This window comes from Mustela erminea, chromosome 1 (assembly GCF_009829155.1).
Source record: "Mustela erminea isolate mMusErm1 chromosome 1, mMusErm1.Pri, whole genome shotgun sequence".
NCBI lineage: Eukaryota > Metazoa > Chordata > Mammalia > Carnivora > Mustelidae > Mustela > Mustela erminea.
Window position 1 is genome coordinate 213,450,777 of NC_045614.1, and position 15,020 is coordinate 213,465,796.

General features: G+C 47.0%; 1 long non-coding RNA gene across 2 annotated transcripts; it reads left to right on the plus strand.

The window, feature by feature from the left end:
• Positions 1 to 404: 404 nt before the first annotated feature.
• On the plus strand, positions 405 to 9,595 carry LOC116567674. 2 transcript variants are annotated; one of them, XR_004276296.1, is made up of 4 exons: positions 405 to 554; positions 3,286 to 3,371; positions 8,513 to 9,315; positions 9,520 to 9,595. It is a non-coding gene; the product is annotated as an uncharacterized LOC116567674 (long non-coding RNA). The 2 variants fall into 2 exon arrangements; XR_004276295.1 differs by lacking the exon at positions 9,520 to 9,595 and having other exon boundaries at positions 8,513 to 9,336.
• The last annotated feature ends 5,425 nt before the right edge of the window (positions 9,596 to 15,020 follow it).

Sequence of the window (15,020 nt, forward strand, 5' to 3'; positions counted from 1 at the left end):
ACGCCTGGTTGTTGCAGGCAGCCAATATTCACTTGTGAAAAAACAGAAATAAGTTTTGCTTCGTACAATGTTTGTCAAAGCCTTTGCAATGATTGAGTCCTGGAATGGACATGCACAGTGCTCTTGATTGCTTAATTTTATACCATATACTTTCAGAGCAACCTTCCTTACGTTCCTGAACTCCAGGAACATACCAATGGTCTGTTGCTTAGTTTTTCTCAAAGAAAAGTGAAATCTTCCTTCTCTAGCTAATGATTTAGGCATTTCCTCCCAAGAAACAAATATTCAAGCAAATGATTGAGCACTACACTTTTTTTTTTGCTTATAATATAAAAGAGTTATAAAGAAGGTCAAGATAGGTATTTGTAAATAAATTACTTTTTTTTCATTTTTTAAAAGATTTTGTTTATTTATTTGAGAGAGAGAATGAGCAGTGGGAGAGAGTCAGAAGCAGACTCACAGCTGATCAGGAAGCCTGATGTGGGGCTCAATCCCAGGACCTGGAAATCATGACCCGAGCTAAAGGCAGATACTTAACCAGCTGAGCTACCCAGGTATCCCTATAGATAAATTCTTTTATTACTAACTTGTTCCTGTACAAGTCCTATTCCTTTTATCAATAGCTCCAGTCATGTTGGCATCTTTTGCTTGATCTATGTAAGATATTTTCTCTAAAAGGCAGTCAAACACTTAAATATATGCAAAGTAAAGAATGTTCAAAAGTTAATTTGGATATCTTAATATATTTGAGTATCCATTTTTCCTTTTGGTGGAAATAATGATTCTTATCTCATAAGGTTACTAAAGAGTTTAAACATGGCTTTCCCTGTCTGAAATTCTTTTGCCTCCTGCCTGTCTTGCAGTGGTTTCTTTCTATCTTTCAACTGTCACTATTTTAGAAAGCCTAACCTTGACGAATTAGCATAAAGTAGCCACTAATGAATGTTATATTGCATTTGTTATTGTCTTCTTTGTTCATATTCATTTTAATTAAATATACATCTGACACCTTCTGTAAAGTGATTAAATGCCATGAGAGCAAGAGCCTTGTCTGTCTTGTGCATCACTGTAACACTGCGTGCGTGAAAACATGCCCAGTACATAACAGCTACTCAACACATATTTGTGAGAAGGAAGGAAGGACAAGGTATGAGGTAGGAAAGCACGGAGCAAGGGAGGCAGGAGGAAGTTTAAATGCCCAACACAATGACTAGCACATTATATAGTCAGTACACTTAGCACATTATAGTCCATACACTCAGTACACTTCATTTATTTTACCTGTACATTTTTTTTTAAACCATGTGTTGGCCACTTGGATATAAAATGTGATCAAAACTCAATTACAAGAGTTCAAAAAGGCATAGAGAAACTAATGAATTTCTGTTTTATTACAAGTTTTAAAACCTGGAAGTAGTTTGGGGAAAAAAAAAAAAAACTTCTATGCTAATTTCTGCCCAGGGTTAATATTTTTACAACCAAACCAAAAGTCACTACATGTTAACATCGATGCAGCAAACAAGTGCAATGTACAAACCCAGATCATAAACTTACTAACAAAGTTAATGACCACAGTAAGGGACAGTGCCAGAAAGCAGTTGATGCCTCAGTTACAGTGGAAAGAAATCTCTCCTCACCCTTGGGTAGAGAAACACGCCAATAGCTCTGCTTCAAGAAATTTGCATAGAAATAGAAAATGCTAGAGCCATTTTACCTGTAAGTTTTGTTAAGTTCCTTAAATGTTTTACCTCTCACTTCTCTTATCTATAAGATGCTAACAAGTATCTATACCACCCATCTAATACGGTTACTATGTGACATAAATAAAAAGCAAATAAATAAATACAAAGTATATAGCACTGTATCAAAGTATGATAGATGCTCATAAATATTAACTACTAACACTGTTATTACCCTCACATGACATACTCTGGCAAGGACTTCTGTGTTTTCATTCAATTAGAATTTACAGATTAATGGCAGGAATTCATTCAAATAATTTTATGTTTTCTTTTTTAAAAAATATTTTATTTACTTATTTATTTATTTATTTGACAGACAGAGATCACAAGTAAGCAGAGAGGCAGGCAGAGAGAAAGGGAAGCAGGCTCCCTGCTGAGCAGAGAGCCTGATGCTCAATCCCAGGACCCTGAGACCATGACCTGAGCTGAAGGCAGAGGCTTTAACCCACTGAGCCACCTAGGTGCCCTAAAAAGTAAACATTTATGATGTAATTATTATATAAACCAGGAAATACTTATCAGTATTTATATTTATTAAGTTAATATGACCAAATAAAATTATCAAATAATTACGACCAAACTTAAACTTTAACACAAGGACTGCATGGCCCCATAATTAAAATTATAATCTCCTTTGGCAGATGGCTGAATCAAACAAACCATTAGGAAACTATCTAAGTTATTTTGAATCTGACCCTAGATTTTTGTATAGAAGAAGAAGTTGTTTTAAGTTTTAATTAAGGACAATATTTTTCTGCTCTCAAACAACAATGAAATAGGAAAGCAAAGTGTCATTAGAAAATGAAAATGTGGGTAATAATTTTCTTTCCATTGTCTGAAGGGTATATAGTGTTATTTCTCCCTCTACACTATAACTTTATTTAAGAATTTTCTTATAATGAAATTCCTCAAGTTACTTTAAGGAAGACTTTCTGTGAAATAGATTAAAATTTGAAAAACAATGACAAGAATCACATTTTAAGGCAGGATTTGCCTTTTAATTGACTAATACAATGGCAGAAGTGTTGATGAGGAAGTGGAAATGCCATTTTTGGCATTTCTCTGGCACTGTTTCTTGTGCTCAGAGCTTACTAAGTGTTCACTCTCAGACTGATATCTCCTTGTATAATCCCTAATAGTAGAGATGGAGAGTTGTGTCTTCGGACAGCAGAAATAGCAGCAACCACTGCCTTCCCCCAAGGGCTGTCATGAAGAGATCAGTGGGGATTGGATTTTGTACTAACTTGGATAAAAGGACACTTTATCACAGTACCAGCCTCCTGGAAAGAGAAAACATGTTGCTCTCACTGCTGCAGGTGACTGCAAAGGATATTTCCTTGGTGTGGTCTTGGCACTCCTTTCTCCACAGTTACACCAAGTGTCCGGGCATATCTGTGTGCATACATTAACCACCTGCTTCCACTGTTGCATAACAAATTATGAGTCTCATCATGCGAGCATGAATGCCTCTGGCTCTTCAAAGTAAGATACTAATAATAAAAAGAACAGTAATGCTGTTTAATGAGGGCTTACTATGTTCTAGGCTCTACACTGATCACTCCACGCTAGTCAAGAAAATGGAACTTGGAGAGGTTGCGCAGCTTGACTACGGATGTGCTGGAACCAAAGGTGTTTGCCTGTGTATATGGGCATGCAATGTGTGTGGTGTGGACCACAGTGATCCAGCAGGAAAACCTTTATCCTCAGAGAACTTGGAAGCCATGCTGTTCTTTTCCATCCCATGGCTTTCCTTCCAGTGCCATCCTCCACCACCACCATCCCCCAGCCTCTCATCTGAGATTTCTGGAAAGTGAAGGTGACCAGTTCAACAAATAATAGCATGAAATAGCTTGTAGCTGGAAACTTTCCCACAGTTTGAGTTTTCTCCCAGGAGACTCTTTGATCTGTCTCCCTGGCTGCCTTCCCACCCACTCAACAGTTCTTCAGACAAGGAGAGCATGCCTTCATTCTACCCAGCTTCCCTAACCAAGGTTCCCCCACCTACTGACATACACTTAAGAGCTGCACTCACTGACAGTGGGATGCCAAGTCTAGGACTGCAGTGAGCAACAATGGACAAGAAGTTTGCCCTCTGATAAGGCAGTTGGCCAGCTAGCAAAGACCTATCAGAGGCTTAGAATAGTGGGACCATGAAAGGGGCACTTAAGCATGTTGGGGCCCCAAGAAGCGCCTTCTGAAAGCAGGAGACCCTGAGCTGAGATTATAGCATATGTGTTATGTGGGTGAGGATGAGAGACAAGGATAAACCAGGTTCAGGGAAAGTGACAAAGGAAGGCCAAGAGGCAGGACATAGCTAAGTGCATGAGCAGGAACCATTTAGCTTAGTTTGGGAAAAGCTTGAAATTCCAGGAGGGGTGACAAGGGCTGGAGCTGGAACATCAGCAGGGGCAAGGGGACCAAGGGCCTGCCCCTCCATAAAGCTTAGATTTTGGACTGAAAGGTAAAGGGAGCCCCTTGTAGACTTGTCAAGGTTCTCTCTCAGAATAATGACCCCATAGTGATTTCCAATGGTAGAAATGGAGAATTGTATCATCTGAGAGCAGAAGCTACCAGGATCACACCTTACACAGACTTTTGCAAGATTGCTCAAGTGGCAGTGTAACAAGGGTTTAGAAACTAGAAAGGACTTGGGGGTGAGACCACCAGCTAAAAGGTACTGCAATAGGCCAAGTGGATAATTATTTGGGCCTGGTCTCAGCCAGACAAGTAAGGGAGTCTGGACAGAAGAGAGAGTACTTGCAGAGCTGGTCAGTGGCCCGAGTGGAGCAGCAGAACAGAGCTTACACAGAGTGAATGATGGCTCTAACAACTCTGACAGAGCTGCCCCTCCAGCAGGAAGAGCATAAGAAAGGTTAAAATGACAGGTCTCAGGGTCACTTGCCTATGTCCCCAGGAGGCAGGGAGTGTGACTTAGGAAGCTTCAGGCTTTCTCAGCTAACACTGGGATCTTGCCAATTTTAGAGAGCCCTGGGAAAGAGGGATGCTTCTAAAAGGAGGCCCCCCTGAGCTAAGTAGTCAGTGACGGTCTGTCATCCAGCTCACGATCAACATCTCTCAACTTTGGATCATGCCAGGGTTATGCTCCATATAATACCAAAAAACACAAGGGACAAAAGAACAAGATAATGTGGACTTCATTAAAACCAAAAAATAAGTGCTTCAAAGAACAAAATTAAGAAAGTGGAAGGAACCCACAGAATGGAAGGAAAGATTTTCATGACATATATATGATGAAAGACCTACATCCAGAATAGACAAAGCATATCAGTGTACTGGGGGCTAGGTATATTTCATTTCAATTAATCTTCCCCAAACCTTGGGTAAATGTGGTTACGCCATTTTAAAGATAAGGAAAAAGGCTTCAAGACAAGCAAAAAACATTTTTATGCAGCCAGCTCTTAGTTTAAGCTGCCATAACAAATGACCATAGAATTGGTGGTGCAAACAACAAACATTTATGTGTCATTATTCTAAAGGTTGAAAGCCTTAGATCAGGCAGGGTGCCAGGATAATAGGGTTCTGGGGGATAACTCTCTTCCTGATTTATAGATGGTGGCCTCCTTGGTGTGTCCTCACATAGGAGAGAGAGAGAGAGAGAGAGAGAGAGAGAGAGAGAAGAAGAAGCAAGATCTCTCCTGTTTTTTCTTATAAGAGCATTAATTCCATCACAAGGGTTCTAATCTCTCCACCTATTGCCTCCCAAAGATCCCATCTCCAAACAACACCACAATGAGGATCAGGGCTGGTGCAGATCTTGGGTACATAAACTGAGACCAGAATTGGTGTATGGATGGCCTTGGATAAATCAGTTGACTTGTCTGTAGGCATTTGGACTAAGTGCCTGTAAGAGGAATTCTAGAAGTAATGTGCTATGACTTTAAAAAATTAGAAAATTTTTCATTTATATGTTAGAAGAAATTGTTTTCTTGGCTAATGATGCATGATCAAGGGCACAATTAGATGTCTTCTTGCAAAATAATAAAGGTAGACTTCTTCCTTATACTACACACCAAAATTAGCACAAAATTAGAACTAAATGTAAGATAAAATTATAAAACTCTTAGAAAGAAACATAAGACAGTTTTGTAACTTTGAATTAGACAATAGTTTTTTAGATATAATACCAAAAAACACAAGGGACAAAAGAACAAGATAATGTGGACTTCATTAAAACCAAAAAATTAGTGCTTCAAAGAACAAAATTAAGAAAGTGGAAGGAACCCACAGAATGGAAGGAAAGATTTTCATGACATATATATGATGAAAGACCTACATCCGGAATAGACAAAGAACACTTACAAATCAACAGTGGTGGAACACATACTTCAATTAAAAAAAAAGATATGAATAGGCATTTATTTATTTGAGAGAGAGAGAGAGCAAGAGCGAGAGTGAAAGGGAGAATTCAGAATCCCCTCTGAGCAGAGAGACCAACTTGGGTCTTGATGCCAAGACTCTGAGATCATGACCTGAGCCGAAAGCAGACACTCAACTGACTGAGCCACCCAGGCACCCCAATGAGTCAACTTTTCTATAAAAAGATACACAAATAAGTAATAAGAACATGAAAACACACTAAGTAAGCCTCATTAGTCTTTCAGGAGATGGAAATCAAAACCATCACAGCATAGCACATCTCCTGTGCTAGAATGGCTAACATAAAAGGAGGAAAGACAGACAATGGCAAGTGTTGAACAATGATATGGTGAAATAGTTCTAAAACTTCTGAATATTTGAGTTGAACAGCATACCTCTAAAGAACCCTGGGTCAGAGAAGAAATCGCAAGGGGAATAAGAATATTTACAACTAAGTTAAAAAATAAAATTAGGATACAGTCTTAAAAAATCTAAACTTCTACCTTAGGATGTTAGAAAGGACAAAAAGGAAAAGAAAAGAAAAGAAAAGAAAAAACACTAAGCTTCCCAAAAGAGGTGGAATAATAAACACAAAATGATAAATCAATGAAATGCAAAATTTTAAAAAGAAAAAAAGAATCCCACTGCAGTTTCTTTGAGAAAAAAAAAAATTGAATGAAATTGATTGATCTAACTAGACTTACTCAGAAACATAAAGAGAATTCCATCTCAGGAATGAAATAGAAGCATCGCTACAGATCCAATAGACTTTAAAAGGATAAGAAGGAAAATTAAAAATAGAGCTTCCCTCTGACCCTGCAATTGCACTACTGGGTATTTACCCCAAAGATACAGATGTAGTGAAAAGAAGGGCCATCTGTACCCCAATGTTTATAGCAGCAATGTGGAAAGAACCAAGATGCCCTTCAACAGACGAATGGATAAGGAAGATGTGGTCCATATACACTATGGAGTATTATGCCTCCATCAGAAAGGATGAATACCCAACTTTTGTAGCAACATGGACGGGACTGGAAGAGATGATGCTGAGTGAAATAAGTCAAGCAGAGAGAGTCAATTATCATATGGTTTCACTTATTTGTGGAGCATAACAAATAGCATGGAGGACAAGGGGAGTTAGAGAGGAGAAGGGGGTTGAGGGAAATTGCAAGGGGAGGTGAACCATGAGAGACTACGGACTCTGAAAAACAATCTGAGAGATTGGAAGGGGCGGGGGGGTGGGAGGTCGGGGTACCAGGTGGTGGGTATTATGGAGGGCACGGATTGCATGGAGCACTGAGTGTGGTGCAAAAACAATGAATACTGTTATGCTGAAAATAAATTTAAAACAATAAAAAATAAAAAAAAGAAGGAAACATTATGATCAATTTTATTCTAATTAATTCAATAACTTAAAAGAAATGATAAATTCTTTGTGATAATATTTCTTTAGTTGTATTAAAGAATGAACTCATTCTTAGGAGTTCATACAGAAATATTTAAAGTGTAACTCACTTTCAATTGGTGCAGCAAAATTTGGACAATTGGTGAATTTAAGGGCAGTTATACAAATGTTAATTGTGTTCTTCTTTTGCTTCTTGTGTATATTTGAACATTTGTATAATACAAAGTTGGCAAAAATAAACTGGGCACAAACTCCTGTCAATAGAGAGGCTGATTCCAGGTTCATCATCTGAAACAGGCTAATGATGGGAAGAATAATGTCTTTCACCCAGAAAGCGGTGTCATGACCTTCTCTCTGGGTCATGATGAAGCTTCTTGGTGATGTTGGAATCTCCCACAAGATGGAGACAGAAAGGAAGGACCTAGGTCACTGGGGGGCAGTCTTGACTTTCCACTGGTAATGAGGGCCAACAAAAATACAGAGTAGTTTTCTGTAGACATCTAGCCACTAACAGCAACTAGTAAAATGGCGGGGTGATCAGCATGGGCCTTGCTTTGTAAACAGACGCCTGACCTACTTAATACTTCCCAGAGGTTGGAGAAAGAGGCCTTGACTCCCACAGACAAGAAACCTTGCTCTAACTGGATACTAATTTATCATAAGAGCTTTGTTGACCCAAACTTCCTGTAACCCCAGTTTGGTATGAAAGGAGGGCATGTCCAAAGAAGCAGAATTGCTACTAGGAAAATGACAGAGACTTGTTCAGTCCTGAAAGTCCTTTTCCAAAAATGATGTCCCTAATTGTGCAAGAATAAACAAAGCATGACTGGTAAATCCTGCATTTAGGGGCCGGGAACAGCTTTCCTATGCTGATAAGGTGCTTTGTGCATTTGGAATCAGGAAAAACTGAAAGTAAGAGTAGTTGGCCATCTGAGGCCAGGTTGGATGAGACAAGTTCCCAAATTGTGATGTATCTCTTTGTGATTAGAGCACCCGTGAAGGACACAAAGTGTGGTACCTCCACGACGTTAGTAATGCACAAGGGAACGAGGTCTGATGCCACGAGTCTCCTCTTCGCCTCGGGTCCTGACTGATGCCGGGCATGGAGCCACCCTGTCCATCTTGAGAGGGAAGGATGGAGGGATGGACACCAAACATCTCTGCAAGATGCAATCAAGCCGGCTACTGTCATTTCCTTATGATCCGTTTGCTCTGCAGATAGGGCTCCTCAGCTGTTTGAGGATATGGGTGTGGTGGAGAAAAAGACAAAATATGTGGTATTTTTTATGCAGCTCACATTACGGTTCATCTGGAAAAGTCAGTTACTTAGATAAAGGGAGGATGTGAGGAAGATTTCGGACTTGGGAAATGTGGGTTCTCATCCCAGCTGTGCAGCCGGCTTGTTGGGGCCTGAGTGACGAGTCCTCTGACCAAGCCCTCTCCCTCCCCAAGACCTCAAGGCCTCGTCCTGGTGTACAGAACCTGACCAGATTTCCAGGAGCAGCTCTTCCAGCCCCATCTTTGAATGGGACCCATTTCCCCTCCAGCCCTCTGTCAGCCAACGCCCAGCCTGTAAAGCTTTAGACTAGCAATGAAAAGAGGGTCCCTACCAGCTCCCCGACTTTGACCATCTTTGATCTGAAAGACTGGAAAATTTCCTTCAGACAGAAAAAGTCCTGTGGCACATACATTCATGACCCACACTAAGTTTCTGTTCCTTCTGGGAAATGTGTGCCTTTTACCAAGTCAGGGCCGTTTTTACTGTAGCCCATCACGGCACGGTGATCTACGGTAAGAGGTGCAGAGGGACACAGGGCTCTGGGCTGCTGGGCTGGCACTCAGATGGTAGGGCAGTGGACAGGTCTGCTGGGTCCCCGTGTCAGGAGGAAACCACCCGCGACACCTGTCATCTCCTACCTTAGGGCCCTCGTGCTGGAAAGGTCGAGGACAAAGCTCTAGAAATGATATAATACCAGGATTTCTTCTCATTTCCAGAACATGACAAATGATTCGTAGCACAAGACTGGGATCCAGAACTTACAGATACCTTGTACAGATCAATAAGAGGACTCAAGAAAAGCCATTTAGCAATGGGCAAGTGTCCAGAGCAGATGATTTACCCTAGAGCAGGGGTGGAGAAATGAAGGCTCCGGAGGCCAAATCTTACCCCTCAATCTATTTTATAAATAAAGTTTCACTGGAACACGCCCATGCCCACTCATTCCTGTATCGTCAGTAGCTGCTTTTTCATACAAGAGCAAGGCTGGGTAACTAAAGCGGAGACTGTCTGACCTGTAAGCCAAAGATGTTTACTCTCAGACCCCTACAGAAAAACATGCAGACCCCTGTAACAGAGGGAACCGAGACGCCAATCAGCATAGAGAAAGGTGCCAACATTATCAGCCACCTTCTGAGGTTCCAGGCAGACACGAATCTGGGGGGAAGCTATTCAAAACTGTAGGGGCCCTAAGCACAAAATGGGTGTATCTGTCACCTACCTCTGTGAGTCACAGAAACACCTCCTGTAACTACATCCTAGAGAACCTTAGCACACATATAAGGAAGGACAGTGGTCTGTAAGTAGCAAAGGTAAGAGGCCAGGGCTAGGCAACATGTTGCCATCAGGGTCCCCCAACTCCCACGGGGTCCTGTCCCTCCCTCCATGGGTCTGGGTTAATCACTGTCAATGTGTCCTACAAAATGGGCCTGTGGGTGGCCAGCAGGCTTTCCCCCTCACGTGATAGTCTAGGGTCCATCATGGAGCCTAGGAGCAGGCTGGTCACTCTGGGAGCGGTGGGAATGGCCTGCCCTTCCAGGAGGGTACGCGGCCCATGAGTCCTGGGGGAGGGAGTACCCTCGGTTTGTCACCCTAGCTATGGATGGAGGACCCTTCGGAGCCTAACTTGGGACCCCGTCCCTCACACAGGTTCCTAGGGGGTTAGTCATAACTGCTTAGGCAAGAGCTCTGGTGGGGTTTGATGTGAGGGGATGGCAGAGCCTGGGAATCCAGTGTCCTCCCTCTGATGTCATGAACCTGAGGACGGGGTGGGGTTTGGCTTTGAGAACCACGCCTGGGAGCACAACAATGACCCAGGCCCTCCCAGGAAGAGGACAGCTGTCATGGGCAGTGATGGACTCCAGAGGGAGATGCCCGGTCATCTCAGTCACAAGGAAGCTTGTCACTGTCCTTAGACTTGGAAGGTAAGAGGCTGAGTGTGGCCACCTGACCCTGAGAACTGTCTCTTCTTGTCTGTTCTCTGGGACTCTGGCACTCTGGACAGACTCTTCTTTAGAGCACACTGGTGGCTCATCAGGAGACCTGGGTTCCAGGGAAACCAATAAGGCTCTTTCACGTGCGGGTGGTTGAAACTCATCTCGACCTGCTTCAGCCTCAAAAGGGACTTGGGTGAAGTCCTTTCTGAGACCAGGACAGAGGCTTCTGCAAGAGCTGGATCACTGGGTTCAGGGATCAGGAATTGGTGTCTTGTTGTCTTTTGGCTCAGCTGCTTTCTGTGGGATAGGTTAGTTCTCAAATAAAGGATGTACAAAGCCTCTGGAGGGCCCCTGGAACCCCAGGATGGGAGGATTCTAGGTGCTTGAGATTCCACGAGACAGGTTCCCGAGGGAGATCAGATGGACCGTGAGGACAGGAGCCCTGCACAGGGCCAGTGGGCGGAGAACCAGTGCGCGGGGCGTGCGTCCATTCTGCCTCCTGCTCCCGCCCTCCCAGCGCTGAGCTGCTGGCCTCCAGGGAGCTAACGGCACCAACGTGCCTTGCTCAGCCGTGTAAGCAGTTTGGTGCCCCGTGTTGTTGCCTGTGTGCTGCCCTCTGCCAGAAATGCCTTTACCCGCCCCCCCAGCGGCCCCCGCCCATCCCATCCTCATTGAAGGATCCGCGTTCCTCCCCCGCAGGTCCCGGCAGAGACAGCACACGGGGGCTGCACAGGGTCTCCGCGCCACAAACTGAGGGATCCCAATTTTTTGGGAAAAGGTATCCCATGAGATTCCCCTGTGCTTACGAGTGTGAAACCACTGGTCCCTGCTGCTCATCGATCAGGATTCCAGCACCGAGGCCACCTCCTTCGGGGAGCCCTCCAGTTCTGCCCTGGTTCCCATGGGTAGTGGCATCAACTCAATCAGGGAGGACGTGAGTCCCTTTGGGAATCCTCGCCCTGTACCCATTCCTTCCCAAAGCTGTCCTTGAGGTCTCTGTGGTGGGAGCAGCTGGGAGGTGAGACCACCTGCTCACGAGGGCCTTCAGGGATGGCAGAAACCTGGTGGCAGCCCAAACGCACAGACCTCCTCACACCCACTCCTCAGACAGCAGCTGCCCGCTGAGTGGAATGGGTCCACGCCTGCTGACCTCCTCACGGTCCCACGCAGAGGTTTTCTGAAGGTTCCTGGAGACGCCCAGACAACACACAGGCTTTTTACCAAAGGTGCCAGGCTTTCCTGCCGCCTCTCCTGACCCCACAGCTGCGCAAACTCAACCCCAGTCTGTCCACCTCCTCCATCTCCACGAAGACCACCCCAGGGCCAGCCCCCAGTGCTCCATGCTGACCCTGTGAGCCCCCTCCCAGAATGATCCATCCCCGTCACCCCCACCCTCATTCCCCTGCCCCCACCATCATGCAGATCTGTGCAGAACACATCACACCTTTGCCAAACAGCGCCCTGTGTCTCCAGGTCTGCACCCTCCACTGTTGTCTCTACCCTGCCCTAGGGAAGGGCGGTGCAGCAGCCCTACTCCCTGCTCCCTGCCCCCTGCCCTGTCACCTTTGCTCTGGTTCCCCAGCTCCCTTAGGCGCACAGCCCTCGGCATATATCCTGCTGTGCTCCCTGCCTGGGAGAGGCTCCCTGCTGTGCTCCCTGCCTGGGAGAGGCTCCCTGCTGTCCTGCCAGCCCACCTCCTGTCCCCCTTGTCTCAGCCTGAATGTCCCCTGTAGCAGAAGCCCCTGACCCCATTGCACTCGAACGACTGAAATTCTCTGCAGAGCAATGACTGAGACACCCTGCCCCATTTGGCTCGATTTCCTGGCTTTGCCCCTCACTAGGACAGAAGCACTGAGGGTCCTTGGGCCTCTGGGGCTTGTCTCCATCACTGCCTCGCACACACCCGAACAGTGCCCAAGACCCTGGGAAGCTGCAGAGATACTCCCTGTGTGGGTGCGAAGGCAGGCAGTCACCCCGGGCCCACGTTGGGTCAAAGAGACTCACGGGGATGGGTCCTTCTCCAAACTCCTTCTTGACCCTCTCCTGCCGGCTCTGGGCCCAAGGCCGCCTCCCCTGCCTGCACTGCCCAGGCCCTCTGGGGGGCTGCCCTGCAACAGCAGTCCTCGGAGGCCCGGGTGGCTGAGGGGGGCCCTTGGCCCCATTGCTGGGACAGTCCCCCCCACTGGGCTCAGAGATGCCACTTCCCTGTCTTCCCTCCAGGCCCCGGGATGGGACCGCCCCTCTCCCTGTGTGGCTGGAGCCTGGGAGCCCCTCCTGGGTCCTGCCCTCCTCCCTGCCGCAGCTGGGGACTGTCCCCGGCCGCCTCCTCCTCTGCACCCCGTGGGACAGTGCTCCCCGCTGCCACCTTCCCTGCTCCCTCAGGGCACTCTGCTCTCGGGGAGGAGGAGCACGGAGGCCTTCCTCTCCTTACACACGGCACACACACGGCGTTTGTTTTCAGGCATTTATTGATCTACAGATACATTTTTATACTCTTTTAACATTTAAAATGAGTCTCTTTTAAAATTTCCAACTCTATTTTTACACTTTTCTGGTCCGCACAAAACAACGACCATCGTGTGGAGTCAGTGTCGTGGGAAGAGAAGCGTGTGCACGCGCCCTCGTGCATGGGCCGGTGTGTCTGTCGCCAGAGAACCCTCGGTATTTGGACCGCTTAAAATTCCTACGTGGTCAACAAGAAACAGTATCTTCAACAAACGAATGAGGATGAAGGGAATGTATTACAGAACAGGGAAGAAATGGCTGCAAATTCTTACGATTTCCTAGCAATCAATGGAAGACTACACTACTACTATGAAGTCAGGACTAACCTATGCATGGAGGACTAACATTGGAGTTGAGGACTAAGATTTGAATGAAGGACTAAAATTTGGATTTAGGACTAGAATATGAGTTCAGACTACAGTTGAATCTAGAAGTACACTAACGGTTTTTGACAGCTGTGTGGGATGTTGTCTAGTTGAAATTTTCTGCTCTTTTTCTTTCAAGCAATTCCACGTTATTCCCGGAGATACCGAGTTGCTTCTGCACATCCGTGAGGCTAGTCCTGGCCCACAGAAATGGTCGTGTTTGGAGTCTCTGTCCACGCCCACAAGAGCGGATGTCTTCCGTCCTAGTGACGGGGATTTCAACGCCAACACGATCCTACAGTGCACCGTTGTAGAGGGTCTGACGGGGACAGTCCAGACTGAGGACAATATGCCCGGAGGTCTGTCCGGATGTGCGGCGGCAGGGTGAGCGGGCTACACGGCTGAGCGTCCCTGGGGCCCCAGGGGAGACCCAGGCGCCTGCCTAGAGAGCGAGCCGGTGGCCATCCTTCCCGGCCCTCCCCGCAGAGGCTGAAACGGGCTGTGGCTGTTGAGCGCCCAGCGGCCCTGAGCCCGGTCCCACCCGCAGGCGACCCCAGGTCCCGGAGCCCTCACGGGGGGACCTCCCCGCTCCCCGGGGGCCCGAGGACCCCAGGGACCCCATGACACTTCCCCAGCTGCGCGGGCTGCAGGCGGAGCCGCAGGAGCAAGAGGGTCACTCGGGCAAGGCAGGCGGTGGGCCTCCAGGCCGGCCAGCGTCTGCCTCAGGCGGTCATGTTCTCTCCTCAGCTCCCAGAACTTTCTCTCGCTGGACACAGCGGCCTCCCAGGCTCTCGCGGCTCTGTTGTGCTGGAAGAGGACCAGCTCGCGGCAGTGGGAGCGGTGTCTCTGCAGCTCTCGGCGCACGTCTCGGGCCATCTCCTGGTGGAGGCTGCGCAAGTGGCAGGTGAGCTCCAGGTCCCCATGCAGGCCGGCCAGTTGGTTCTGCAGGGCCTCGCGCTGAGCCGCCCCTCGGAACAGGGCTCCGTGCAGGCGCAGGACGAGTTCGTCCTGCTCGTCCAGCGGCTTCTGCAGGCTCCGCCTCAGCTGCTGAATGTCGCGGTCCAGCTGGGCATGTTCCCACTGCAGAGCTGCCTCCCGGGTGTGCAGACGGTGGATGTGTCGGGTCAGCTTGGCCATCTCTCGCCTTTCTGCCTCCAGGAGTGTGGCTCTGTCCTGCGGACCCGCTTTGGGACTTGGAGGGGACACCGGGAAGCCAGTGTCCTCGGGACAGCCTGCGGCTCAAGGGCTGCCCGGTGGGCGGGGTGGTCGCCATTCCAGGCTCCGCTCTTTTGCCGGACTCCGCGGGTCCCGGCACCGGCGTCACCTGCTGGGATGTCAGGTGGGGGGCCGGTCTGCAGCCCGGGTCCTGCCCTGGACGGTGACTGGTGGGTTCGATGTTTCGGGACCGGCTCC